General features: G+C 44.0%; 1 protein-coding gene and 1 non-coding gene across 4 annotated transcripts in view; both read right to left on the reverse strand.

Annotated features, from left to right (window-relative positions):
* The window catches only part of COP1 (COP1 E3 ubiquitin ligase), a 125,993-nt gene that overhangs the window by 14,143 nt on the left and 93,934 nt on the right, over positions 1-17,916 (reverse strand). The window lies entirely within an intron of this gene.
* Positions 4,600-4,734, reverse strand: LOC135996894 (small Cajal body-specific RNA 3). The gene has a single exon (XR_010607345.1). It is a non-coding gene; the product is annotated as a small Cajal body-specific RNA 3 (non-coding RNA).

Below are 17,916 nucleotides of genomic sequence, written 5' to 3' on the forward strand. Positions count from 1 at the left end.
AGGGATGATTTTGTTGATGGTGCCTGGCAGCCACCTGGAATTCAGTCCAGCAGTCCATCCTGGGCAAGCCCAGCCTTGTTTTTTTCCAGAGATCATGAATTCTGCTCTGTATGCAAATTACAGGCTGTGGAGATGCTTTACGTTTCCCAGTGATAGAATCATAGAATCGTTTCAGTTGGAAGAGACCCTCACTCTAGCACTAAACCACGTCTCTGAGAACCTCGTCTAAATGCCTTTTAAACCCCTCCAGGGATGGTGACTCCACCACCGCCCTGGGCAACCTGTTCCAATGCCCAACAGCCCTTTTTTGCACAATGAAACATTTCAGACCCAGGTGACGCCGACCATCAGTCCCTTTAACCCACCTGTGTGCCTCTCCGCAAAGCTGGGTGGATTTTCAGAAATTCTCACTGAAACCGAGAGGACTACCTCTCCTCAACATCTTTGGCAACTGGATCTCTATGATTCAGGGACCCGAGTTATCGATGTAAGTTTGTCCCACGATGGCAGGACGCAGAGCCTTCCTCCTCCAACCAGAATGATGTACAAAGTGTAACTCGCATGAGAGCAATCACAAAGTCACCAGTTCCTGCACTGCTCCCTGCCTGAGACAGGGTGTGCAGAAGATTAAATAACACAGAATTCACCTAATTAAAGCAAGAGAGAGAAAGGCTTGACTACTATTAAAGTATTAGCGCTACCATAGGCTTAAGACAGGGTGGATAAAGCCCTGAACTAACCTCTAGAGAAAGAGCGTATGGTGGGAACACGTGCTGGCCAGTGCTACTGGGACAGGCTGGAAAGAACAACCTTACTAAACCCCTCAAATGACACCGTCCCCTCAAAACAAAAATGGAAGAACAATGAATGCATTACAACCACAGATGGCAGCAATCAATACGGGAGAATGGGTTAATGACAGGAGATGTCAGGAATGATGAAAGGAGCCAAGCTGAGTCGGGCTGGCTGGGTCAGCAAGAGGGGAATACTTTGGCAGGAACTCACGAAATGAGTGAAGGACTGAGGAAATCAATTTATTTAAAATTGATAATGGATTCATACTCTGCTGCTGTTCATTTTTATACGGTTTGGCTGTCAGTTCTTTGGGGCAGGGAGCTGTCACTCGCTGTCTGCTTGACAATACCTGGCAAATTGGATCTCCTGCTGATTGTAGCTTCTTTGCACCATCCTAATGAAAATCACTTCCACCTCTAAGACTGGCCTGATGCAGAGATGCAAAGAAGGGTCACGATAAAGCAATCTGAACTCTGACGTTTAATTTGTATGCCTTACCTGTAATAACATCCCTTGAACATACCCACCCATTTTTAAGTGGGATCCCATCACCAAACCACACCCAAACTCTGACACTACAGTATCCCAAACCAATCAACTTTCAAAGCTCCGGACATGTTAAAATCCTGACTGTTTCATTAACAGGTCTTGGAATAACGTTACACGGGGCTCGAGCACTCATTATCTGCAAAACACATTGACTATTCTGAACATGATGCTCATGCCAGCTGGAAAAGAAGGGTGATGGTTTCACTGCACCTGCAAGCCTGTGTGCCTGGATGGGCCAGAAGTCTGGCAGCCATGGAAATCAAAACCTTCATATATTTAATAACAACAGGAACGGAGCCATGGGTTTAAGTGTCAGCAGTGAGGATGCTGTCTGTGATGGGGGCGGAAAAACTGACAGAATCCATAAGATGCTGCATCTCCAGCCAAGGATGCAGGCTGGGAGGGGGGGATCAGACATCTGCATGGCAGCTACCGCACAGGGAGGGGAAGCAAGACACCATGAGAGCGCAAAAATCTCTCATCCCCGGGGGCTGCTTACACCCAAATGGCCTCAGCCGCTTGGTGGTAAGAGAAGAAAAGGGAAGGGTACCCGCCTGCAAGGTGGCCCAGGTTGTAACTGCATAAGCCTATAGGAAATGCATATATTTCTTATATTTTATATACATCACATATGTGTGCCACAGAAATAAAATCACCAGGGCCCAGTGAGATTAAAAAAAGAAAAAAGGGACAAATTGTTTCTTGCAGGGAAAAATCAGGGCACAAACATTAACATGCGTATAAGCTTCATGAAATCATACCGATACTAATGCTATTTATAACATAGACCCATTTGGGAAAGAGGACTTTGATTTAAGGAATGGAAGTTTAATTAAGGTAAAACAAAAGTTTCCATTAATCTTGAAAGAATTCACAACTCTCCCTTCGACATGCAATTCAGCTAATGTTATAACAGGATCACGCTCAGCATTTCGTACCCGAAACCTCCCACAATGCGAACGAGGCCAGGCAAGCTGTACCAAACCACGTGGCCTTCTCTAATCCTGAGAAATAGGAAGCTTTCTCCCCCTAAAATACTGTTTCAAAAATGCTCTGAGTGCAGTGGGCAAATATTTTCACTAGCCGGGGCATGCAGGAAAATTATGAAGAAGAGATGCTGATAAACTTGAGGTTGGCGACAAAAAATGACTAGAGGTTCTGGTGATAAACTGAAAGAGATGCTGGAATCCCTGAAAGAAGATGCTTTGAAGCCCCCATGCCATTTTTGCAAGTCAATTTTCAAAGTAAGGCCATGGCGCAAAATATCAGCTTTGATTACCAAATTGTACGGCTGGTATTGAAAAAGACAGTACAGTAAATTCTATTTTAATAAGGTCTGACTGTACATAAAAGGTGAAGAACTTCATTAAACAAAAGCCATACAGAGCACAGATGATACATATGAGGTTGTTTCTGTAATATCCTACTACTGATGCTTTCTGCACTGTATTTATCTGGGAGAAAGGAGTGGGAAGAGCAGACAGCTATGCCTTAGGTATTAAGAATGATGAGAGTACAGCTTTATAGCCTTAGTGCAATAAATGCAAAGCATGACATCTTCCCTACTTCGTTCTGCAGAATGAACTATTCAAAGGACAATAATGAACTTCACATCATGTGAAGGACTCAATTGTGCTCTGCTGCCTGCTTCCCCGACCTCATCCATCTGAAACACTCCCAAATCCAGAAGGACGAGCAAAACCAGCAGGAAAAATGCACCTGACAAATCAGAAATCACTGGGCCATTCAGCTGCTGAAAAGCATTTCAGATTTAAAAACAAAGGATGTAAAAAAACCCCACCCAAACAAACTCAAACAACCCCACCAAGGACTGGGATTAAAGTAAGAATAAAAATGTAGGACGTCTTTAGACAAGTTCATTGATTGTGCGAGGAAGGAGAAAAAAACCACACATCCAAAGTTGACACAATTCTCACACCTAAAGAGAAATTCCCTATTCCTTCATTCACCTTCCACTTTCCCCTCTTCTCGACTTGCTCATTCACCTCCCCTAAGGAACACCAGGAGGCAGCCCCTGAATTCTAATTGCATTTGCTATTCTACTAAATCCCCTGGATTTAAATGGACAAAATTAGTGGGACTCACCTATCGGGCATTCTCTACAATACTAGATGAGAAGTCACCTGGAACTCTAGACAGGCTTTCGTTTGTTCGTGGCCTTTAAATAATTCAGAAAGAGGAATTGTCAAGCTGAAGCGGCAAAGCTCCCTTGACTTTGGACTTGCGCTATCAGACTGCCTGCCTATTGTTTACAAAGACAAAAGGGAAAACATTACGGGATGGTATGTCTGCACGGAAGTCAAGGACTAGAAGAACAAGGGCTGTCAGGACAGAAGTCAAAAAAATCAGATGGCAAAGGAAAAGCATGGAATAGGTGAAATACAGACGTACCGGCAAAGCAGCAAGAGCAAGTTGCCAGTTTGGTCACGCTATAAATAAACAGTGCTAGCGGTTTCTTGGGTAATATGATGTCATTCTTTAAAAAGGAAAACCCCAAATGCAAATGGTAGCCTTAATTAGCAATTAAAAGCACAACTTCCCAGCTATACAGCTGCGGCTGCCTCTCCCAGATCTGCCTCACTTCTGCAACCAGTGACAGGCATCGGGCAGGGAGCCAGCGCTTCAGAATCAGCCCAAACCTCCGAGAAAGCTATTGCAGCCTTTTTCCCTTTTTTCCTGGGCTCTTTGGGCAGACAAAGATTTACTAGGTCCTGCCTGGGGACACCAGCAGACCACAGGCGATGGCCCCTGGCATCCCAGCGAGCTCACACACTCCAAGGTGCCTTTTAGATTTATTTTATTTTTCTTTTAATGACTCTGGGACACGCACTGCTTTGATGAGGTTTTGTACAGTCATTTTCAATCAAAGCTGCAAACCTGGCTTAGAGCAAATGACTGTTTCTTGAAGCAGCAAAAAGAACTGAGAAGGAAGGGGAACCTCAGGACATGCAGCCCTGCTCCACCAGTGCACATCTCTCCAACTGGAATTTAATCACCTCTACAGCCAACCTGCTATAATGAGGACTTAAACAAAAAGAGCGTTCTTATCCAAAAACCAATAACTGTGATTGCAGTCTTGCTTTAAAACGACTGAACTGGATTAACTCTCAGCAATTATACTTATCTCGGGATGCTGCAGACAAAACCCTGCCCAAGGGCTGTCCCCACGTGGTGGGACATTGCGCTGGGCAGAGTCACTGCAGAAGCTGTGCCGGCATATTACAGGATAATACATGTGTATGGAGGGGAACGATCCGGTTTAGTTGGCTGTCCTAAAGCAGACAGAGACCTCCACTTCGCTCTAGGAAGACTGCAGCAGTGGACAAAACACGTTTCTTTTGCCCATGACTGGTCCCGACTGGTCCCAACAGCTTCCAATCCTACAAAACGTCATGATTAAAATAGCCTTTTATTACACTGCCTTTTCCTGGGCTTCTGACCGTATCGAATCCTAAACGAAACATGAGGCACCGCATGCAAATAAGCTGAAGGAAAGAGGATTAGAAGAATAGGAAAACATCATTAAGAGAGCAAGTTTAGCTCAGGAGGTCAAAACCATTGCAGCCAGAAGAAAGAGAAGCTGCATGGGGCACACATGGCCTTAAAAGCGGCACCACCGGCTCCTTTCGCCTTCGCTCGGCGCCTGCCAGCTCGCACCAGGGCCTGGAGATGCTGTTAATAAGTCCCTAAATCTCCTGGCCTTGAATATGCTCCTGAACTCCAGGGAACAGCTTGCCAACGGTGTGCTGCTTGCCAGCATCCCTACAGCAAGGCCACTAAACAGCGAGCTGCTTTTTTTGCCTTTTAAAAAAATCTTAAATGCGGTACACGCATCTGAAATAAGTATTGCCAGGTCACAGGTAGGAATCCCAAAATGAACTGAGGGGTGGTCAAGCTCACACGTCATGGCTTGCGTATCAGATGGCATCCTTACTCCGTTAGAGGCTGTAACTGGAGATTTAGGACAATCTGACGGTTCTACACACTTCCTGCTGGAAAACAGGAAATTAAATAAACGACATTAATTCTTAAAAGCACGGTTTCATTGTTGGCATCGCTGCATCGGTGTCAGCGCAAAGGGGAGCAGTGGACCGTGCTCCAACTCTACTGGACACGCTCCCCGACGGGCTCGGGTAGCTGGAGCCTGAGCTTGCCCTTCTCTGGGTTCCCAAATTGGAAACGAGGCCCCATTAAGGTACTTAATTCTCCATCCTGGCCACCCCACAAACCCAGCAGTGGCTCAGTTAATGGCAAACCTTTAAGACGTCGGAGACTTTTGCAGGTGGAGCGAGCCCTTCTTACTGCGTGCCAAAATAACTTCTAGCTAACGTACTATACAAATTTAACCCATTCCGTAAAACACTTCCTAACAACTTCATTCCAAAAAAAACCCAGAAAGTATTTTATTTTCTGATGAGCCAGTAAATGAGGAAAAAGCATCTTTCTTCATATGATGTACTCCCAAACAGCTCTCACACAGTCGTGATTTCTCAGCGCTGCGAGACCAAAAAAGGTTTTCAATAAAGTGAGATCTGGGTAATGTTCGACATCACTGTTTAAGGACAATTCAATCATCTTTGTTCTGGATTAAGTCGTGCTCCCGATTAATCTTAACAGCGCAATGAATAGGAAATCCATGACTTGGGAAGTAGGCAGATTTTATCTTTAAACCCAATTCACGAGTAAAATCATCTCTCTTACAATGGATAATTCTGGTACTGTTCGAGTTATTTTCACACAGTGGGTATAAAAAAATTATCTCTAGATATCTCAAATTGAAATGACTGTTTTTAACGCTTCCTGTCATTCTGAAGGCATGCAAAGACTAACAATACTGTATCAAAAAGAGGAGCTCAACAATCAAGAAATCCATTAAGCTACCAATGACACCAAGAGCAAAAAAGGACATTTAAAAAAGACTCAAGTATATAAAGAAAGAAAAATAATGTCATTTTCCTACTGGGATTATAGAAGCGAACAAACCCCCTTGTGTTGCAACGCAGTACCTCTGATTTTATAATATCCTTCAGCTACATAAATATTAGAATACAAACCTGAGCTCTGCTGACAAAGGGTAAAGGAAGACAAACAAACGCTTCTGGCATTGGATTTTTTTTAGCTAATCTGCTTCATCCTCCCTCGGTTTTCGATACTCTTTCTGAAGAGACGCCGCTGTTGACTCACTCCTCAACAGACACCACGGAGCTGACGCCGGAGCACGGGGCTTTTCTCTCAGGCCTGATGATGCCTCAAATGTTTCAGGGAAGATATGGTGAGAAATACAGGACAAAATGCAGCGGATATAAGAAAATAAAAATAACTGTCCTCTGTCATGACGGCGCGGGACTTATTTCTTGTCACAGCTCATGTGCGCTGCTACAATCATCAGCAGAAAAGCTCCTGCGAAGAGTTCATGATCATCCGCTGCCCTAGCTACAGCTTCCAAGGAAAAAATAAATGACAGTATAAAGAAAGGGCCTCTCAAAAAAGCCACACACAGTGCATACACAGTATGCTTTTGTCTGGATAAGGAGAGGCAGAGATGATGGGGCTTGGCACGCATCATATTCAAGACTCCATTGACTGTGATTTGTAGTGAGCTGGGCTCGAATTCCACATTCACGCGTTATCTGAAATTAATACAGAAGGCCCAGCCCGGCTGGGAATACACTTGTCGGCACCACAAACCCACCTCAAACCAGTTCCAAAAGGAAAACAATGGAAACTTCAAAAAATCTACACAAAAATGAGTTTTCATAGCTCCCCTCCCCACTCCAGAACGGGCAATTCCCAGGTTCACAATGAACAGCAAAAGTCAAAGATTTAGCAATTGTGCTGGGCTTGTGAGAAGGAGACTGCCCTTGGCCCCACTGCTACATTCAGACAGCTCTGTTCTGGGGAGAAAAAAGGAGTTTTACGCTGGGAAGAAGAGGGATGGCTGCGTAGGATGGCCGAGAGACCTGGAGAGGGCCCGAGGTCCCAGTGAAGGATACGCTGGGAAAGCAGCGGCCACGTTGTGTCCCTTCACCCTGTAACCGTACATCTATCCAAACATTTGTCCACACGAAACCTCTAAAGCCGTCTTTTTCTTATACAAACATCTGAGCACCAGCAGAGTGATTTTTCACAGTGCGAGTCTTTGCTTACTTTTGGCAGGGCAAATATATATATAAATTCTTTAGTTTTGAACCAAAGAAAACTCACAAGCCCCCAAGCGCAGTCTGCTGCCGGCTATAGCACTAGAATAAAAGTTTCACAAGCTGCTAAATTCTGTTTTACTTCAGATTTTCAGGCGTTTCCCAACAATTACAGTTTCTTCTTTTGCATTGTCAAGTCAAGCGTGAACCTAACAAAACCAGAAAGCTGCCAGCGAGATGAATCCTTTTGTACTAAAAAAGGACATTTGTATTTCACTTCCAGCTCATTTTCTCTCTCTTTTTTCTTTTTTTAAAATACTCCTGCTGGCCCAAAATTATCTTTTCAAATGCTGGAGCTAACATGCAAGTTGTGAAGCAAGGCACAAGCAGAAGCACTATTAACCTCCTATTTTAATCCAGGATATTTCACTCTAAAGTCAAGACATCCCCCAAGCACATACTCCCTAGATGAGACCTGTTTGCTGTTATTTGGTGGCCGGAAAACACTTGGCCAGAGCAACCTGCTCTACAGAAAGTCTTGGAAGAAAAAGGCAATGAGGTCTCAAACTGATGAACTTAGAAATGATGAAGAAAAAGTCACGTATGCCTGATTTACACTGGGAGACTTGGCAAGTGATGCTGAGGCTCTGCCAGCACGGGTGGTGAGGAGGGATGCAGCTTCTCCTCCTCCTCCTGCAGTTAATTTATGTGCTATCTGCAGATTACAGGTAAAAAACCCTTTTTTTTTTTTTAATTGAGTGGATCTGAATCAATCTTTCTTCCCACTATATGTAATACCGCTTATCTTCCCTCCAGTATCTCTCATTATTATAAGTAAATGGGAAACAATGCACCGTCTCATCCGCCAGCTCCCCAGGCTGCCCTGGCTACATGTCCCTGCTTAACTTAATATTCACTTCAGAAATACTAAAGTAAAACTATTAAATCCCGTACTGCACCAAACACCTCACTTCTCTCCAGCTTTAGCAACCAGATAAGAGTTTCAGGAGCGATTATGACACACAATAACATATAAGAGACATAACTGTTTGAAGCAGCGCTTCCCTCGCGGAATTCAAAACACCTTGTGCAAGGGTGAACGTAACTCCATTCAGCTGCACAACCCCAAATTTAACCGTATCATTTTTGTCTGAAAGGTGCTCATTAAATTACTAAACATAACTTCCCTACCATAGTAGCTTTCTCTTCCTTAGAAAGGACTGATCATTATAATTTTGTGTTGTATCCCACATAAAATAATTCCATATCCTAATTACGTACCCAGGTAGTTTCAATCCAGATATGAGATTGCTTTCAAAAAGCAACCGTTTTCATGCCGTGCACATAGCAAGCTCATCTAACAGTAGCTAGAATTAGATCAGAACATCGCAATAAGTCTTATTTAAATAGGTTAAAAGGATACAAATCTGTGTTGCTGTTGGAAAACCAGTCTGAGCAGTCATTTTTACAAGGAGTGTCAAAAAAGCCTTAATTCTTGCTTTACTAATGTACAGTGCAATTGGCATTAGGCTGGTCACAAGTTACTGGGTTTCAAAATGCTTTGGGGTTTTGTTACTGATAACAGAAGGGCAGAAAGCATATAAAAACCTTTGGAACAATTGCCCAAAGCCAAGCAGTAACTATATTAATGCAGAAATCTACATAAAAGTAAAGCTTTTGCAGATAAAACCACCTGTGCGTAAATCCTTCTGCTTCCATTTCACCCAGAGGTTAAATTACCTGATCAAAATCTTGTGATGGAAAGGAAAAAAAAAAAACCCCACAAAACAAAACACTTTATATTTTTTCCACTTCATTTAGAGTCTGTAAAACATTAAATCCTGCCATTAAAATTGCTTAATTAGGAGTGCTAGAGCAAAAGGTTGATGCAGCTCGTGAGCTGTGAGTACCGTGACTTGCCATCGGTAGATGCACTGAAGAACTGAGAGAAAAAAAAAAAAAGACAATATTGTGAGGCTGCTTTGGCTGTAATTGAAGCAGCGTCATTTGTCAGAGGGAATGAGGTTCTAAACCCACCTTCAAAGGGCGGTGACAGCAGAGCACCAGCAGCGAGGGTTTCGGACACCCCCGGGCTGGGAGTTCTGCTGCTGCATTGAAACCGACTTCAAAGGCGGTGGTTACCCTGTGCCAACGGCTTGTCAGAACCTACTCCGCTCTCTCTTGCTTCGCTCTTGCTGGTTTGAAACCAGAATTCTCCTTTAGCACTAAGTATCGAGAAACCTAGCTTTACCCCTGCAGCTCCTGTCTGAAATTACCACCTTGATCTGCTTCATAAAACACCGAATACTGCCCGACTTACGCAGAGTAGCTCTGAACATTCAGACCTCATCTCGTGGCACTTTGTGCCAGAGACTTCAGCAAATAGATGGCAGTTAAAAAAAAAAACAACAACCAGAAAACACCCCCATGCCAAAAAAAATTTTAAAAAGCCAGCATAGTCCTAGCAGTGGAAAGTAAAGCAAAGGCTGCTCATGCAGGAGATGCTCTGACTCAGAGGAGACTTGGGTTGGAGTTTGAGATCTAACAATAGAGGCTGACTTAGCACCTGCAAAACTATACACAATATACATTATAAAAAGCCCAGAAAATAGTAGGGATGAGCCTTCCTACCTGAAGGCTAAGAGTTGTGGGGGAAGAGAGAGCCATCTCTAATCCCTGGGGCGATAGTGGGTGAAATGCCCGTGAGATAAAGGCACAACGCTCAGAACAAGTACGTACAGGAAGAGAGGAGCTTACAACTCAGCATAAATAGGTTTCCAGGCATGATCTAGAAAAAAAACAACCCACCACCCCCACCCACAACCCAAATCTTACGACAGCCTAATCAATTATTTAATCAGCGTCTCTAGAACCCAGCAGGATACAGATCAGAGTTCAGACCAAGGGGCTCAACAGCAGCACTGCAGAAGCTGGGCGGGAAAAGGAAAAACCACAGTTGTACAATTATTTAATTCTAAGAGCAAATGGCTCTGAATATAAATCTGCTCTTTTTCTCTCTCCACGCCAATGTATAAGATAAGGGTGACTCTGACTATCACCCTAATACAAATAAGTTTCTATTAAGTTCTGGAAATAGCTTATGTGAAGGGCAACGTGATACATACTGCTGCGCTTCAGCTTGTACCTGGTAAGGTTATGGTTCAGCAGGGAGCTGGGGAGGGTCAGGAATGAAGTCCAGGTTCCAGGTGAATTCCTGACTTGGGTTCACCTGTTAAAAAACTCATACTTAAATAAAGAATTGATGGCTACTAAAGCAGCAGAGTCCCAACAGGAAAGAAATATCCTCTTACAAGTTTAATGACAGCCGCACGGAGGCTTCTTTGCGTCCCCAGTTAACAGCGCGTATCATAGCAATACGATTTGTGATTGCATTGGGATGCTCTTATTTTTTAAAGCCTGGGAAACAACGAGAGCCTGCTCGGACCTCTGCTTGCACCGGCAATGAACTGCAATCCATTATCTGTACAGCTGCGCCATCGGGATCAGCTACTGGAACTGTAATGTCAACAGTACTCAGAGTTATGTCAACCACTTGCTCTAGGAAAGAGACAACTGCAATAAGGAGGACCTCAGTCCTATCCACAGCACGCTGCCTACTTCTCTTGGCATTAGAAGAGACACACTGGTAAGCAAATATCAGCCGTAGAAGTCTGAAAAAGTAAATGCTGCCTTCATTCATGAAACACGTGCGACTTTGATCTGCCTTCACTTCAAGAAAACCACCAAGCCCCCGGCAATCTTCTGCGATTCTGCAGGAAAAAAATAAAAACAAAACCAAAAGACGCCTCACCTTGCAGAAGGAGAGAGAAACTGAGCTTGCAAATGTAAACTTAAAACCAACAAAGAAGAAAAAACCCAAGCCACCTACATTTCGTGGAGAAGCTATTCTTAAAATAGAAGCTTGAATGATATCAGAGTGCTGCAGTACCACAGGGGACCTGAACCTCCCCAGCTGAACAAAAGCGACAGACTCATCCCCTCTGTTTGCAGCGGCACCTCCAGCTGCTCTGCCTCTAGGAAAAGAAGAGTTAACATACACCTCCAGCCCTGAAACAGCACAAAACATGGCACAACACATCTTTTTTTTCCCCTCAAAAAAACCCCATGCTAGATGGAGGAGTCCAACAGCACCTGAGTCCCTTCACTCCTGCCCACGCCGGGAGGGAGCTCAGAGGGTGTCCTGCAACCGGGGAGAACGCCATAAGGAAAGGACATTTTTTCTTCTTGTACAGAAGACTCAAAATTAAACACTTTCTCCTCAAGCCTGTCATTTGCATAATCACATTATCAAGACGGTCTTTCACATGAAGTGTCACCACAGTGAAATTTCAATACAATGCACGAACTGTTAATAATTGAGTATGATTTTTTTTTTTCCCCCAGAAATTTCTCTACAGTTGGAATCCATGGGTTGTGATGAGGAGTAAATATTGTTAGCCACCTGAGTATTTTTTTTAATTAATTCTCCTTAGCCACAGAAAAAAAGAGCCCAAAATGAGCATTTGAAGAGATACAGATATGAAAGTATACGAGCATGTTCAGCACAAAGAAGCATATATACTGAACCTGTGACATCTTTTATTTGTAAGGTAGAAATTATCCTGCATATGAAAGTAGTTTTCAAGCAGCATATAAAACAATATATACAGTATGCGTCAATATACATAAGTAATATGCTACAATTTTTTTTTGGGGGGGTGGGAATCAATGATGCCTGATGTATCTTTGACATTCTGGGTTCCACTTGTTTTTAACGAAGATTTGAGATTTTAAAATGAGTAAAGGAGGAATAGGCATGAAAAAGGTAGGATGGAAGAGAAATAAAATGTATTTACTAGCTAAGGGAAGTGCAAAGCATCAAAATAATGAAAGCCAAGAAAGTTTTTTTTATCTAAAACACAGCCAGATTGCAGAGGGCACATCGAGGAGTGGAAAGGTGTCACACCGAGCGCCATGAGCTTCACAGCACACATGCTACAGGGCTCAGACTTCCACAGGAGGCAGGAAAGTCTTTGAGGATTTTTCAAGAGGGGGAGAAAAACCAGCAGAATAAACCTGGTCAAAGTCACATCTCCTTGCTTTGCTTAAAAAGCTGATCATTCCCAGCCTCTCGTAACCTGCCGTGCATTTCGGTCACGAGAGAGAAGATGAAGACCGCGGCATTTCCAGGACGAAGCAGCAGCGTGGGACTGCACCGGAGGATAAACCTGCAAAAATACTGGTTTGGGAGGTGCTGCCCATGATTGCTACAGGTCAGCCCCGGTCTAAGAAAGAAAGGATGAGTCAGAAAACAGCAGGCACGCTACCCGAAAACCCTGCGGTCGGAGCTGCTCACGCTGCTGCTACCTGTGCCGGCAGCTGGTGTCAGCGGCAGGCGAGGGACAGCTCGGGTCTGATCGCTCCGGGCAGGCGTTTATCTCATCAGCTTCAGATTACTGCCTAGGTCTGGCTTAACCGACATCTGAACAACTAGCTGAGGACGCTGCAGAAATAAAACAACACTGAGTTCAATCTGCAAGTCAAGATGCTCCATTTTGAGCCTTTAAAATTTCAGCAGTAAAGCGGAACAAAAAATATCAAGTCTTACACTTGTTTTCCTCCCCAAAATCCCATTGGAATTCATATTTCAAGTTACAAGAGAGGTAGTTAGTTACAGTCAATACAAGTTACTTAAGAATGACACTGAATAAGCATTTGGTTATTTGGGAATGACAAAGAAGGTTTCATTTTTAATGTTCATAAGTCATCCAAATTAATTAGTGCTTTAAAATGGCAATGAATCACTTCCCGAAATAATTTGTATTGGCTAAATTAATTCCAGTGAAGGGAGCCAATTTGCCGATTGTAAATTATCAGAGTCCCCGACTAGCTCCTCTGTACGTCGCGTACCATTTATTAGGCTACTAGGAAACAAAGGATGGCTACTTTTCATCAGTGAACAAGATTACAGCCCTATTAAGTGACCAGCTTATTACGGCCCAATTAGAGGTTTCTATTTAAAGAATTCAAGCCAGACATCATTACGAAACAAGGCTGGATGTTCAGAGGAAAGGAAAAATAAATGGAAGAAGAACTTGTTTTCCGAAGAGATGTACCACACCAAGGGAGTATTTCCATCCTCTTAGATTAACAAAGTTCAGAGATGCAAGACTAATTATGAAGATACTTCCACCACATGACAGCGCCTAAAGGCAACTTGAAGCCTGGAGTCCCAGAGCTTGCTTCTCTCACTTGTGGCTACAGGATTGAGACTCCCCTAAATTAAAATGACTTTTGAAGAGTGACAACGAGGTGGGTAAAGACACGTGCGGGTTTGTGCTCTCCCCTGTCAGGCAGAGGAGATGCTCTCCCACCTCCCAAGTGCAGGAGACCTCGGCATCCACCCAGCAGGTACCACCACCCACCCGCTCACCACAGCGAGATGACTTGGTTACAATCTGCAGCGCCAATCAAGGGATTTCCCTTCTTTACCCCTCTAAACGAAAAAAAAAATGACGTACACAAAGCTTTACCTAAGCTAATTTGTGCGGCGTTCTCCTGCTCTTATCTGCATCTCCTTACCGGTATCAAAGCCTTGACATTTCTGCTTGAGAAATCCTTCCCCAGCTAACCTGCTTATGGGCAGTAATGAATACTCACGCAAACAGGTACAAAATTAAATGGCTTCTTTGCAGTGATGATGATAGATTGAGCCATGCTTAATCTACATAATCGAATTGCTTCTGTGTTCAGCAGTAATACCTTTTTGCTGTCCTGGGAGCAGGTTCAGCCTTGGTTTCTCTTTTGACAGCTTCTTTCTGAGAGACACTAACCATGACTGGGAAAGCGGCTACCGGAGATGCAATTATTTAACACAGCCGTAGGAGGCACATCTTGAACTCTGCAACATGGCAAAGCAGGTCCAGACAAAAAGTTTCTGCTTTATGGAAGGGGAAAATATCACGTAGGACACATAAGGGGGAAAAAAAAAATAAAAGTACAAACCGATCTCTTCCAGCTATTAATACTACCCACACAGCTACACAAAGCTGGACAGACCCTCCCAAGACAGATAAACATCTCTACTCACCTAGCTGCAGTGAGCTACTACCACTACCATAATTTCCTTCCCCTATGCAAGAGTATCCCTATAGGCAAGAGTATTGTCTGCTTACACATTAATGAAATAGAACAATGTATTTTCCAATCTCAGGACAAGATTTACGTTTCAAATCAAGCTGGCTAACTCCTGCTGAGGTGCCAGAAACAAAGGATGGCACAGATGTATTATAAAACACTTGATTTTGTTCAGGAGCGGTTCTGGAATGCATCTCTGGTAAACTCACGTTTATCAGGTCATGTAGGCCAAGCGTTCTGAAGCTTTCTCTACTTTTAAATATTGACCAATTTTTAGAGTAAACTGAGAAGTGAGAACGGTTTTCCCCACAAGCTATAAGTGCTTTTTAAAAAATATTAAAGAGCCTGTTCACCTTTGTCCAAAACACCGCAAAGGAAGCAAAGGTTTGCTTCCTGATGTACCTGCTGAGAGGATTTTTTGTCTTCAGTCTAACAAAACTATTAGCCTACAAGCTAGTGCTTATTTCTAAACATCATCTAAGAACTGAAAAGCCTGATGCAAAATGCCAATAAGCACTTGCACAGAGCAATTTCTCTCCCTTGTTATGGCTTTGACAGAGGTGGAAAAAAGGTACCGGCCAGACCTCTGCAGTTGGAAAGGTGACAACTCCAGCAAAAAGGTCTCTGCATCTTCCTAAGTTAAGAAAAAACAATGCAGAGGGGGGGGAAAAAAGCCCAGGTTCTGGCAAGGGCTGCTGGCACAGCTTGACTTTGGCTCAGGAGGAAGTAAAAGCTTGAATTATACAAAAATAGATTTAAGAAAGAATCAACGACATTTCATCTGAAAGTTTTAGTTAAGTTTTAATTAGGATCCGAGATTTTGCACTTAAGTGCGTGAAGTGAAGGAGGTACATGTACTCGTGCTTCCCAAGATAACTGACAGATCTGAAACTTACCCATCTCACCTCGAAAGGTTAATTAAAGAACAATCCTTGAGAGCAACACCGCAGGGAAACCAAAGAGACTCCGCTCCACCGGGGAGCCTCGGGGATGTAGTGCCCACATGTTCCGCCTCAGAAATACCCCAGGTAGCAAACCAAAGCTCTTTCTGGCGACCACGGCATGGAGACAAGCTTTGAGGCAGCTCAGCGAGGCGGGAGAACCGCACGCCCACAGCAGCGCAAAGCTGGTTTCCCAGCCCACGCTGGGCTTTGCGGGGCTGGAGCCACATCCAGGCACACATCAGCAGCGAGAGGCAGGCACGGTGGCTCTCGTAATTAGGAAATTAAGGCAGAGTGACTCACCCGGGATCAAAGTCTGCAACGGAGCCAGAAATAGGCTGTGGGTTCCCTGGTTCCCACAGATGCTGACAGCGCTGCAAGGCAAAGGCCCGCTCTAGTTCATCGCTAAAAAACACGCCGTTTTTTGGGGAAGCCTGTACGTACAAAGCTCATTTGAAAAACTTTAACCCAAATTTAAAAAATGTTATCAAAATGGAGAATAAAAAAAAAAATAGTTTCACCATTTGAGCAAGACTTCGTGGACATAAGTGACCTTTGGCTGTGCGGTAATTTAATTTCCTAAGTCTCAATTAGGTCAGAGAAGAGCGCTGCGCTGGAACGAGAGGGAAGAGACACGCGCGGCTGCAGCAGTGAAGAGCGCTTCGTCTCGCGGGGACCGGAGAAGGAACATCCAGGGCTCTTGGTAAGAGCGAAGCAGGACGGCGTCCACCACCGAGAGGGAAAGCGCGGCAGCAGAAACACTCAGCCTGCGGCTCTCAGATCGCAGGCAGCTTTTTGCTCCTTTCTTTGCAAATGAAAGCCAGGTACTGTGGCTGCCACGGGAGAAACGGGCTAATTTAGAAGAAGCCCAGGGAAAAGCAGGGGAATGATGGAAGAGAAAAAAAAAAGTTATCAGAACAGCGACAGATTCTGAACGTTGCTTAATGGAGCGAAGCCTGAACGTTATTTGGTGCGATCTTGATGGGCCTGATTTAACTATTACATTTGTTTTTGCACAGTATTTTTCATACTGGTTATGAAGAACGGTTTGACAGCCCTTGGTGACTGCTCAAAAGTGTCTCAGTCACTTAAGCAGAAGTTCTGTCAGATGTAAAGCACATTAATCAGAGAAAAGACTGATGAACAAATAGCAACAGAAATAACACCAAGAGTAGGACATCACCATCAGCCTGTTGCCTGTGGAAAAGCTGCCCAGGAGGTCAGTGGGCAGCACAACCCGAGAGAGAAGCACTGCAGCAAAGAGAGTTCAGAGAAGGGCATTTCTGGACGCACAGGTTCCCACAGCACATTTTTTTTATCCAGCAGAAAAACAAATTACGCAACTTCCAACAGCTGCTTTTCACCTGAGGCGTGACATCTGCCAATACCAAATCCTCCTAAATCCGTAGCCAGCAAGAAGTTGGTGACTCTACATCACCAAGTCTCATACCCACTGTTTGAACCACAACAGCCCACTTTTTACTTTTAAATCAAAAATGCAGTTTCAGATGCTTGGGTTTATTTTGCTATCGATTCAGAAGCATCTATCTGAAGTAAGTTTATGCCAGTGACAACTGAATCACGGTTGTGGGGGCAGTTTCTTCATACGGAAACAGATTGGTAGATGTTACCCTTCCAAAATGCTATGTCTTTGTGAACGCAACGTCTCCGGACATCAATTAGGCAACATTCCACTTTAGCTACTTGGAAGACTGTATTTAGGATGAGCTCCTCTCCCTCCCCTCCCAACAAGCCCATTAAGTATCTGATCTGCAAACCCTTGCACATACAAGAGAGTTACTTGCTCAAGTTTTTTTTCTTTTTTTAATGCGAGGTTTTCAAGAGCACTCAATTTCAAAAGCAGCATTTTGTTCTGCAGAGCAGCCCTGTGCCAAAAGGCCACTCTCACAAAAGCTGTGTCAGGTCTGCCTGCAGCATTAGTACACACGCTACGTATGTGAATTAAGTGTTACCGGGACAGTCATTAAGGTGACTGCAGCCTGCGCTCGCCTCCTTTGCATATCTGCTCATCTAAACACAGGGGTTGTATTTCAATGAGCAAGTCCACGTAGACACAGTAACACTGAGATAAGGCTCCACAGGAGTATCTGCAGGTGCCTCCATTAAAGCAACAAAAATCCCACTAATTTGCTCACCAAAAACCAAAACAAAACATGAAGTGCCAGAAATACAATGCTGCTTCGGGGATTTCAGATGCCAAGTAGAGAAATTCAAACACCCAGGTAGAAGAGTTAAAAGTGCAGCAGTCCCTCCTCCCCAGCATCTCAGTTACTCTGCAGATCCTCGCGTTCTCACACCGATCTGCAATACCCATA

The sequence above is a fragment of the Caloenas nicobarica genome, chromosome 20, assembly GCF_036013445.1.
Source record: "Caloenas nicobarica isolate bCalNic1 chromosome 20, bCalNic1.hap1, whole genome shotgun sequence".
NCBI lineage: Eukaryota > Metazoa > Chordata > Aves > Columbiformes > Columbidae > Caloenas > Caloenas nicobarica.